General features: G+C 50.3%; 1 protein-coding gene across 3 annotated transcripts in view; it reads left to right on the forward strand.

Annotated features, from left to right (window-relative positions):
* Window positions 1–12,497, forward strand: part of TOX4 (TOX high mobility group box family member 4) — a 185,215-nt gene that overhangs the window by 93,431 nt on the left and 79,287 nt on the right. The gene's annotated exons all lie outside the window — the stretch shown is intronic.

A 12,497-nucleotide genomic window follows, 5' to 3' on the forward strand; every position in this document is an offset into this window, starting at 1 on the left:
AGCTTTAACGCTCGGAGCTATTCAGTTTTGCGCAGATTTCCTCATCGTGTAAACCCACGGCTAATGCACATTAACCCAAGTTTCCGAGTTAAGTGTGGTGGCCATGGTAAAGCACCCTACACAATGCGCGACACCACGGTCGTTCATCGTTGGTTTTCCTTCGTTTTGCAATGCAAGCCAATTTGGACAATATCGAGATCGTTTGTCATCCAAATTGCTCCCGCCGCCCAGTGTGTAGGACGCATAAGAGCAAAAAGCCCTTCTCACGCTGATTTCTGTGAATACCGCGTGTTTCTGCAACCCTCCTAAGGTAAGTGCGGGCTACAATTGAATAGGTCAGGCCACTACAGCAAACCCGCTGTAAGCTTCACAACTAATTAAATATGCCCATGTGGGGTATATGCAATTGAAGTCGAAAGCTGCCGTCTGTTGAAAAGACGTCCGTTTTTGACTTTTTTAGGTCGGAAGAGGCTCTGACCTATTCAATATAACCCCAAATTTTTTGACAAGTTGAGGAATTCGACTTGTCGAAAAGCACGTGGATCAGCGGAATAGCTGTCGATCCACGTGCTTGTGTCGAAAACGGGGCCAAAACTGAAAGGTTTTGGCCCCCTTTTCGACCATCTCAATTCGACTTTAAAAAACAGTTGAAGTGAGATGGGGAGAATAGTCCCTGAGACGGGGAGAGGCGGGGACGGGGTAAGCAGCGCTGGAGGATGTCTGAGCCGCCGCTCACAGCAGCGTCCACCTGGCTCCAGCAAGCTATTTGTATGTACAGCATCAAAGAATGCCAGTACTATGTTCCAATATAATGAGTAGTTCCTATGTGATTTGTTGGATATCATAACACAAATCCAACTTGTTATAAAAATAACATTCGCTGCACTCCTGAAGGATTCTGCAAAATCGCCAATAATTGTGTGTATAAACTTACTGCTCCATGCATAGATAATAGTACTGTAGTGCAATAACATCTTTACATTGTTAAAAAATAAAATGTCCAAAAGATCATTCTGAAATAAATCGTGAAGCAATAAACAGCAATATGTATCCGTATAGCTCAGTTGGCAGTCTCAGTTAATGATAACATACAGCCACATTGTAGCATAAAAATGAGACCATTCTCACCCGCTGGCCGACATTTCATGATGTCTAAGTTCCCTTTTATCAAGGCTGGAAGGGGGATACTTGCACTCTTCTCCCTTCCAGCATTGGTATCATCATAGTCTCAGTATCCTTAAACTAGATACACACTATAAGATTATCTGTCCAATATTTTATCCAACGCTGGGTACACACTGGCCGATATATCGGCCAATACATTGTTAGATATATTGGAACGTCGCACTGTGTGTATGGCCGACCCACTCCACCTCGATAGGTCGGCCATAGAGAGCGTCACTTTTCATGGGCGGGGCTATGCAAATAATCCTCCGCGTGAGAGCAGCAGCAGCCTGGCTTCGGTGTGAGACAGAGCTGACAGAATCCACAGGAGGTGAGTATCGCGATCCACAGCACAGCCAGGGGGTGCAGAAACACTGCTGTAATCAACAGCAGGGGGCGGGTTTCAGCCAGGTGCTCTGACTATGTGCGAGGGCCGGGGGGGTGCCAGTGTCAGTCTCAGCTGTGACCTGGGGGAAGGGGTGCGTGTGTCAGCTGGAGCTGGGAACACGTGGTGGTTGCAGATTCCAGCTGGAGCTGTGACCAGCTGTGCAAGGAGTTCGTGTGCCAGCCCAGAGCTGTGACCTGTGCTGATGGGGGAAGCTGTGTGTGAGTATGTGAATGCGGGGGGAAGGGGGGTTTGGGGGGTGGGCAGTACAGCAGGTATGTGATTGCTGGGTGGGGAGGCAGTACAGCAGGTATGTGATTGAGTGGGGGGCGGTACAGGTATGGGGTTGCAGGGGAGGGAGGCGGTAAAGGTATGTGGTTGCAGGGGAGGGAGGCGGTACTGGTATGTGGTTGCAGGGGAGGGAGGCGGTATTATGTGATTGACAGAGGGGAGAGGCTGTACAGGTATGTGATTACAGGGGGGGATGCGGAGCAGGTATGTGATTTCTAGGGGGGCATTCAGGGCACCGCTAGGACCTTCACTATGCAGGGTCAGTATATATTGTACAAGCTAGGACCACCGTAGTGCAAGGACAGTACATCCAGGTCACCGCTAGGACTGCCACTGTGCAAGTATAGCGTATTTATTGTATGGGAAAAATGCCACCACCGGAATCCCGACAAGGGTCACAACACCAGCGCCGCAATCCCCTCCGATCATCTCTGGGGCCGCCGGAGAGGCAAGCTGGGAGGGGGGTGTTTACGTTTAGGCTGCGGGGGGGATGGGGGAGGTTTAGGCTGTGTGAAGTGAGAGTTAGGGTCAGGGGGCCATGGGGGTAAAGTAAGTATTTGTACCTTCCCCCTGTTGGGATGGCGCGGCCAGTATTCTGACCTCCGGCATTTCGACACCAACCTCATTGTACTGCTATGATGCTGTTATGGTTCTCTGTGATTTCAACATGGTCTTAGAACCTCCAGTAGATAGATCCCGCTCTACTGCTTTAAAATCTGCAGCGCCTCTGGATTATGAACTTTTTTAGGAGAATATGACCTCTATGATGCCTGGCGCTTTAAACAACCGACAGTTCGTGATTATAAATATTATTTTCATGTCCATCGCTCCTATTCGAGAATTGAATTAGTCTTGACGGATAGGTGGACCTTGCCGTCTGTAAGTCGAATTGACATACTGCCCATGACTTGGTCTGATCACTCCCCCTCTTTTTGTTCAATGGGACTTAGTGTCACGTAGGACTGCTCCAGGCCCATGGCAACTTGGTGACTTTATTTTGTCTGCAAACTGAGGAATAGACGTCTATTCCCCCCAGGAATAGGATGCGGCAGTCCAGCCGCAGAATGTGCAAGTTGAATCGTGCTACAGATCCAGCGAGCAATAGTCTGCTTAGAAGCAGGAGCACCCAGCTTGTTGGGTGCATGCAGGATAAACAGCGAGTCAGTTTTTCTGACTCTAGCCGTCCTGGAAACATAGATTTCTCTAACGTCCTAGTGGATGCTGGGGACTCCGAAAGGACCATGGGGAATAGCGGCTCCGCAGGAGACTGGGCACAAAGTAAAAGCTTTAGGACTAGCTGGTGTGCACTGGCTCCTCCCCCTATGACCCTCCTCCAAGCCTCAGTTAAGATTTTGTGCCCGAACGAGAAGGGTGCAATCTAGGTGGCTCTCCTGAGCTGCTTAGAGTAAAAGTTTAAATAGGTTTTTTATTTTCAGTGAGACCTGCTGGCAACAGGCTCACTGCATCGAGGGACTAAGGGGAGAAGAAGCGAACTCACCTGCGTGCAGAGTGGATTGGGCTTCTTAGGCTACTGGACATTAGCTCCAGAGGGACGATCACAGGCCCAGCCATGGATGGGTCCCGGAGCCGCGCCGCCGGCCCCCTTACAGATGCTGAAGCAAGAAGAGGTCCATAAATCGGCGGCAGAAGACTTTCCTGTCTTCATAAGGTAGCGCACAGCACTGCAGCTGTGCGCCATTGCTCTCAGCACACTTCGGTCACTGAGGGTGCAGGGCGCTGGGGGGGGGCGCCCTGGGAAGCAATGAATTTACCTTATTTGGCAAAAAATACATCACATATAGCTCCTGGGCTATATGGATGTATTTAACCCCTGCCAGTTTTCCAGAAAAAAGCGGGAGAAGAGCCCGCCGTGAAGGGGGCGGGGCCTATCTCCTCAGCACACAGCGCCATTTTTCCCACACAGCTCCGCTGGTAGGAAGGCTCCCAGAATCTCCCCTGCATCCTGCAACTACAGAAACAGGGTAAAAAAGAGAGGGGGGCACTTATTTGGCAAAATAACAGATATAAGCAGCTATAAGGGATAGACACTTACTGTAAGGTTGTCCCTATACATATATAGCGCTCTGGTGTGTGCTGGCAAACTCTCCCTCTGTCTCCCCAAGGGGCTAAGTGGGTCCTGTCCTCTATCAGAGCATTCCCTGTGTGTGTGCTGGGTGTCGGTACGTGTGTGTCGACATGTATGAGGAGGAAAATGATGTGGAGGCGGAGCAATTGCCTATAATGGTGATGTCACCCCCTAGGGAGTCGACACCTGAATGGATGGCCGTAATTAAGGAATTACGTGACAGTGTCGGCACGTTACAGAAAACTGTTGACGACATGAGACAGCCGGCAGCTCAGTTAGTGCCTGTCCAGGCGTCTCAAACACCGTCAGGGGCTATTAAACGCCCGTTACCTCAGTGGGTCGACACAGACACTGACTCCAGTGTCGACGGTGAAGAAACAAACGTATTTTCCAGTAGGGCCACACGTTACATGATGACGGCAATGAAGGAGGTTTTGCACATCTCTGATACTGCAAGTACCACAAAAAGGGGTATTATGTGGGGTGTGAAAAAACTACCCGTAGTTTTTCCTGAATCAGATGAATTGAATGAAGTGTGTGATGAAGCGTGGGTTACCCCCGACAAAAAACTGCTAATTTCTAAAAAATTATTGGCACTATATCCCTTCCCACCAGAGGTTAGGGCTCGTTGGGAAACACCCCCTAGGGTGGATAAGGCGCTCACACGCTTATCAAAACAAGTGGCGTTACCGTCTCCAGAAACGGCCGCCCTTAAGGAGCCAGCAGATAGGAGGCTGGAAAATATCCTTAAAAGTATATACACACATACTGGTGTTATACTGCGACCAGCAATCGCCTCAGCCTGGATGTGCAGTGCTGGGGTGGCTTGGTCGGATTCCCTGACTGAAAATATTGATACCCTGGACAGGGACAATATATTATTGACTATAGAGCATTTAAAGGATGCATTCCTATATATGCGAGATGCACAGAGAGACATTTGCACTCTGGCATCAAGAGTAAGTGCAATGTCCATTTCTGCCAGAAGAGGATTATGGACGCGACAGTGGTCAGGGGATGCGGATTCCAAACGGCATATGGAAGTATTGCCGTATAAAGGGGAGGAGTTATTTGGGGGCGGTCTATCGGACCTGGTGGCCACGGCAACGGCTGGGAAATCCACCTTTTTACCCCAAGTCACCTCGCAGCAGAAAAAGATACCGTCTTTTCAGGCTCAGTCCTTTCGTCCCCATAAGGGCAAGCGGGCAAAAGGCCACTCATATCTGCCCCGGGGCAGAGGAAGGGGAAAAAGACTGCAACAGACAGCTTCTTCCCACGAACAGAAGCCCTCCCCCGCTTCTGCCAAGTCCTCAGCATGACGCTGGGGCCTTACAAGCGGACTCAGGCACGGTGGGGGCCCGTCTCAAGAATTTCAGCGCGCAGTGGGCTCACTCGCAAGTGGACCCCTGGATCCTGCAGGTAGTATCTCAGGGGTACAAATTGGAATTCGAGACGTCTCCCCCTCGCCGGTTCCTGAAGTCTGCTTTACCAACGTCTGCCCCCGACAGGGAGGCGGTATTGGAAGCCATTCACAAGCTGTATTCCCAGCAAGTGATAATCAAGGTACCCCTCCTACAACAGGGAAAGGGGTATTACTCCACGCTGTTTGTGGTACCGAAGCCGGACGGCTCGGTGAGACCCATTTTAAATCTGAAAACCTTGAACACTTACATAAAAAGGTTCAAGTTCAAGATGGAGTCACTCAGAGCAGTGATAGCGAACCTGGAAGAAGGGGACTACATGGTGTCTCTGGACATCAAGGATGCTTACCTCCATGTCCCAATTTGCCCTTCTCACCAAGGGTACCTCAGGTTTGTGGTACAGAACTGTCACTATCAGTTTCAGACGCTGCCGTTTGGATTGTCCACGGCACCCCGGGTCTTTACCAAGGTAATGGCCGAAATGATGATTCTTCTTCGAAGAAAAGGCGTCTTAATTATCCCTTACTTGGACGATCTCCTGATAAGGGCACGGTCCAGAGAACAGTTAGAGGTCGGAGTAGCACTATCTCAAATAGTACTACAACAGCACGGATGGATTCTAAATATTCCAAAATCGCAGCTGATTCCGACGACACGTCTGCTGTTCCTAGGGATGATTCTGGACACAGTACAGAAAAAGGTGTTTCTCCCGGAAGAGAAAGCCAGGGAGTTATCCGACCTAGTCAGGAAACTCCTAAGGCCAGGTGTCAGTGCATCAGTGCACAAGGGTCCTGGGAAAGATGGTGGCTTCTTACGAAGCGATTCCATTCGGCAGATTCCACGCAAGAACTTTTCAGTTGGATCTGCTAGACAAATGGTCCGGATCGCATCTTCAAATGCATCAGCGGATAACCCTGTCTCCAAGGACAAGGGTGTCTCTCCTGTGGTGGTTACAGAGTGCTCATCTCCTAGAGGGCCGCAGATTCGGCATTCAGGATTGGGTCCTGGTGACCACGGATGCCAGCCTGAGAGGCTGGGGAGCAGTCACACAGGGAAAAAATTTCCAGGGCTTGTGGTCAAGCATGGAAACGTCACTTCACATAAATATCCTGGAACTAAGGGCCATTTACAATGCCCTAAGTCAGGCAAGGCCTCTGCTTCAGGGTCAGCCAGTATTGATCCAGTCGGACAACATCACGGCAGTCGCCCACGTAAACAGACAGGGCGGCACAAGAAGCAGGAGGGCAATGACGGAAGTGGCAAGGATTCTTCGCTGGGCGGAAAATCATGTGATAGCACTGTCAGCAGTGTTCATTCCGGGAGTGGACAACTGGGAAGCAGACTTCCTCAGCAGACACGATCTTCACCCGGTGGAGTGGGGACTTCACCCAGAAGTCTTCCACATGATTGTAAACCGTTGGGAAAAACCAAAGGTGGACATGATGGCGTCTCGCCTCAACAAAAAACTGGACAGATATTGCTCCAGGTCAAGGGACCCTCAGGCAATAGCTGTGGACGCTCTGGTAACACCGTGGGTGTACCGGTCAGTGTATGTGTTCCCTCCTCTTCCTCTCATACCAAAAGTACTGAGAATCATAAGAAGGAGAGGAGTAAAGACTATACTCGTGGCTCCGGATTGGCCAAGAAGGACTTGGTACCCGGAAATTCAAGAGATGCTCACGGAAGACCCGTGGCCTCTACCTCTAAGACAGAACCTGCTCCAGCAGGGACCATGTCTGTTCCAAGACTTACCGCGGCTGCGTTTGGCGGCATGGCGGTTGAACGCCGGATCCTGAAGGAAAAAGGCATTCCGGATGAAGTCATCCCTACCCTGATCAAAGCCAGGAAGGATGTAACCGTACAACATTGTCACCGTATTTGGCGTAAATATGTTGCGTGGTGCGAGGCCAGGAAGGCCCCTACGGAGGAATTTCAACTGGGTCGATTCCTGCATTTCCTGCAAACAGGACTGTCTATGGGCCTCAAATTGGGGTCCATTAAGGTTCAAATTTCTCTGACGTCCTAGTGGATGCTGGGAACTCCGTAAGGACCATGGGGAATAGCGGCTCCGCAGGAGACTGGGCACAAAAAGTAAAAGCTTTAGACTAGCTGGTGTGCACTGGCTCCTCCCCCTATGACCCTCCTCCAAGCCTCAGTTAGATTTTTGTGCCCGAACGAGAAGGGTGCAAGCTAGGTGGCTCTCCTGAGCTGCCTAGAAGTAAAAGTTTAAATAGGTTTTTTATTTTCAGTGAGTCCTGCTGGCAACAGGCTCACTGCATCGTGGGACTAAGGGGAGAAGAAGCGAACTCACCTGCATGCAGAGTGGATTGGGCTTCTTGGCTACTGGACATTAGCTCCAGAGGGACGATCACAGGTTCAGCCTGGATCGGTCCCGGAGCCGCCGGCCCCCTTACAGAGCCAGAAGAGCGAAGAGGTCCGGAGAAAGCGGCGGCAGAAGACGTTCCTGTCTTCAAATAAGGTAGCGCACAGCACTGCAGCTGTGCGCCATTGCTCTCAGCACACTTCACACTCCGGTCACTGAGGGTGCAGGGCGCTGGGGGGGAGCGCCCTGAGACGCAATAAAAACGATATAAAAACCTTATATGGCTAAAAAAAATGCATCACATATAGCTCCTGGGCTATATGGATGCATTTATCCCCTGCCAGTTTCCTGAAAAAAGCTGGAGAAAAGGCCGCCATGAAGGGGGCGGAGCCTTTCTCCTCAGCACACAAGCGCCATTTTCTTTCACAGCTCCGCTGGAAGGACGGCTCCCTGACTCTCCCCTGCAGTCCTGCACTACAGAAACAGGGTAAAACAGAGAGGGGGGCACTATTGGCAGCTAATATATAAATACAGCAGCTATAACAGGGAGTAACACTTATATAAGGTTATCCCTGTATATATATAGCGCTCTGGTGTGTGCTGGCAAACTCTCCCTCTGTCTCCCCAAAGGGCTAGTTGGGTCCTGTCCTCTATCAGAGCATTCCCTGTGTGTGTGCTGAGTGTCGGTACGATTGTGTCGACATGTATGAGGAGGAAAATGATGTGGAAGCAGAGCAATTGCCTGTGTTAGTGATGTCACCCCCTAGGGAGTCGACACCTGGTAATTAAAGAATTACGTGACAATGTCAGCACTTTGCAAAAAACTGTTGACGACATGAGACAGCCGACAAATCAATTAGTGCCTGTTCAGGCGTCTCCGACACCGTCAGGGGCGCTAAAACGCCCGTTACCTCAGATGGTCGACACAGACCCTGACACGGATACTGAATCCAGTGTCGACGGTGACGAGACAAACGTAATGTCCAGTAGGGCCACACGTTACATGATCACGGCAATGAAGGAGGCATTGAACATTTCTGACACTACAAGTACCACAAAAAAGGGTATTATGTGGGGTGTGAAAAAACTACCTGTGGTTTTTCCTGAGTCAGATGAATTAAATGAGGTGTGTGATAAAGCGTGGGTTTCCCCCGATAAAAAACTGCTGATTTCTAATAAATTATTGGCACTCTGCCCTTTCCCGCCAGAGGTTAGGGCACGTTGGGAAACACCCCCTAGGGTAGATAAGGCGCTCACACGCTTATCAAAACAAGTGGCGTTACCGTCTCCTGATACGGCCGCTCTCAAGGAACCAGATGATAGAAGGCTGGAAAATATCTTAAAGGGTATATACACACATACCGGTGTTATACTGCGACCAGCGATCGCCTCAGCCTGGATGTGCAGCGCTGGAGTGGCTTGGTCGGATTCCCTGACTGAAAATATTGATACCCTGGATAGGGACAGTATATTATTAACTATAGAGCATTTAAAGGATGCATTACTATATATGCGAGATGCACAGAGGGATATTTGCACCCTGGCATCTAGAGTAAGTGCGATGTCCATTTCTGCCAGAAGAACGTTATGGACGCGACAGTGGTCAGGTGATGCGGATTCCAAACGACATATGGAAGTATTGCCGTATAAAGGGGAGGAGTAATTTGGGGTCGGTCTATCGGACCTGGTGGCCACGGCAACGGCTGGAAAATCCACCTTTTTACCCCAGGTCACCTCTCAGCAGAAAAAGACACCGTCTTTTCAAACCCAGTCCTTTCGTCCCTATAAGGGCAAGAGGGAAAAAGGCCGCTCGTTCCTGCCCGGGGCAGAGGAAGGGGAAAAAGACTGCACCATGCAGCCTCTTCCCAAGAGCAGAAGCCCTCTCCCGCTTCTGCCAAGTCCTCAGCATGACGCTGGGGCTCTGCAAGCAGACTCGGGCACGGTGGGGGGCCGTCTCAAGAATTTCAGCGCGCAGTGGGCTCACTCGCAAGTGGACCCCTGGATCCTGCAGGTAGTATCACAGGGGTACAAATTGGAATTCGAGACGTCTCCCCCTCGCCGGTTCCTGAAGTCTGCTCTACCAACGTCTCCCTCCGACAGGGAGGCAGTATTGGAAGGTATTCACAAGCTGTATTCCCAGCACGTGATAATCAAGGTACCCCTCCTACAACAGGGAAAGGGGTATTATTCCACGCTGTTTGTGGTACTGAAGCCGGACGGCTCGGTGAGACCAATTTTAAATCTAAATCTTGAACACTTACATAAAAATGTTCAAATTCAAGATGGAGTCACTCAGAGCAGTGATAGCGAACCTGGAAGAAGGGGACTATATGGTATCTCTAGACATCAAGGATGCTTATCTCCATGTCCCAATCTACCCTTCTCACCAAGGGTACCTCAGGTTTGTGATACAAAACTGTCGTCATCAGTTTCAGACGCTGCCGTTTGGATTGTCCACGGCACCACGGGTCTTTACCAAGGTAATGGCCGAAATGATGATTCTTCTTCGAAGAAAAGGCGTATTAATTATCCCTTACTTGGACGATCTCCTGATAAGGGCAAGGTCCAGGGAACAGTTAGAGGTCTGAGTAGCACTATCTCAGGTAGTGCTACGTCAGCACGGGTGGATTCTAAATATCCCAAAATCACAGCTGATTCCAACAACACGTCTACTGTTCCTAGGGATGATTCTGGACACAGTCCAGAAAAAGGTGTTTCTCCCGGAGGAGAAGGCCAGGGAGTTATCCGAGCTAGTCAGGAACCTCCTAAAACCAGGACAAGTGTCAGTGCATCAGTGCACGAGAGTCCTGGGAAAAATGGTGGCTTCTTACGAAGCGATTCCATTCGAAAGATTCCATGCAAGAACCTTTCAGTGGGATCTGCTGGACAAATGGTCCGGATCGCATCTTCAGATGCTTCAGCGGATAACCCTATCTCCAAGGACAAGGGTATCTCTCCTGTGGTGGTTACAGAAGGCTCATCTTCTAGAGGGCCGCAGATTCGGCATTCAGGATTGGATGCTGGTAACCACGGATGCCAGCCTGAGAGGCTGGGGAGCAGTCACACAGGGAAGAAATTTCCAGGGCTTATGGTCAAGCATGGAAACGTCTCTTCACATAAATATCCTAGAGCTAAGGGCCATTTACAATGCCCTAAGTCAAGCAAGGCCTCTGCTTCAGGGTCAATCGGTATTGATCCAGTCGGACAACATCACGGCGGTCGCCCACGTAAACAGACAGGGCGGCACAAGAAGCAGGAGGGCAATGGCAGAAGCTGCAAGGATTCTCCGCTGGGCGGAAAATCATGTGATAGCACTGTTAGCAGTGTTCATTCCGGGAGTGGACAACTGGGAAGCAGACTTCCTCAGCAGACACGACCTCCACCCGGGGGAGTGGGGACTTCATCCAGAAGTCTTCCAAGTGATTGTAAACCGTTGGGAAAAAACAAAGGTGGACATGATGGCGTCCCGTCTCAACAAGAAACTGGACAGATATTGCGCCAGGTCAAGGGACCCTCAGGCAATAGCGGTGGACGCTCTGGTAACTCCATGGGTGTTCCAGTCGGTATATGTGTTCCCTCCTCTTCCTCTCATACCAAAAGTACTGAGAATCATAAGAAGGAGAGGAGTAAGAACGATACTCGTGGCTCCGGATTGGCCAAGAAGAACTTGGTACCCGGAGCTGCAAGAGATGCTCACGGAGGACCCGTGGCCTCTACCTCTAAGGAAGGACCTGCTCCAGCAGGGACCTTGTCTGTTCCAAGACTTACCGCGGCTGCGTTTGACGGCATGGCGGTTGAACGCCGGATCCTGAAGGAAAAAGGCATTCCAGATGAAGTCATCCCTACCCTGATCAAGGCCAGGAAGGATGTAACTGCAAAACATTATCATCGCATTTGGCGAAAATATGTTGCGTGGTGTGAGGCCAAGAAGGCCCCTACGGAGGAATTTCAACTGGGTCGTTTCCTACATTTCCTGCAAGCAGGATTGTCTATGGGCCTAAAATTAGGATCCATTAAGGTTCAAATTTCGGCCCTCTCGATCTTCTTCCAGAAAGAACTGGCTTCAGTGCCTGAAGTTCAGACGTTTGTCAAAGGGGTACTGCATATACAGCCTCCTTTTGTGCCTCCAGTGGCACCTTGGGATCTCAATGTAGTTTTAGGGTTCCTAAAATCACATTGGTTTGAACCACTTGCCACAGTGGATTTGAAATATCTCACATGGAAAGTGGTAATGTTGTTGGCCCTGGCTTCAGCCAGGCGCGTATCAGAATTGGCGGCTTTATCCTATAAAAGCCCTTACCTGATATTTCATTCGGATAGGGTGGAATTGAGGACTCGTCCTCAATTTCTCCCTAAGGTGGTTTCAGCGTTTCACATGAATCAACCTATTGTGGTACCTGTGGCTACTAGGGACTTGGAGGACTCCAAGTTGCTGGACGTAGTCAGGGCCCTGAAAATATGTTTCCAGGACGGCTGGAGTCAGAAAATCTGACTCGCTGTTTATACTGTATGCACCCAACAAGCTGGGTGCTCCTGCTTCTAAGCAGACGATTGCTCGTTGGATTTGTAGTACAATTCAACTTGCACATTCTGTGGCAGGCCTGCCACAGCCAAAATCTGTAAAAGCCCATTCCACAAGGAAGGTGGGCTCATCTTGGGCGGCTGCCCGAGGGGTCTCGGCTTTACAACTTTGCCGAGCAGCTACTTGGTCAGGGGCAAACACGTTTGCTAAATTCTACAAATTTGATACCCTGGCTGAGGAGGACCTGGAGTTCTCTCATTCGGTGCTGCAGAGTCATCCGCACTCTCCCGCCCGTTTGGGAGCTT

The sequence above is a fragment of the Pseudophryne corroboree genome, chromosome 1 (genome assembly GCF_028390025.1).
Source record: "Pseudophryne corroboree isolate aPseCor3 chromosome 1, aPseCor3.hap2, whole genome shotgun sequence".
NCBI classification, from domain to species: Eukaryota; Metazoa; Chordata; class Amphibia; order Anura; family Myobatrachidae; genus Pseudophryne; species Pseudophryne corroboree.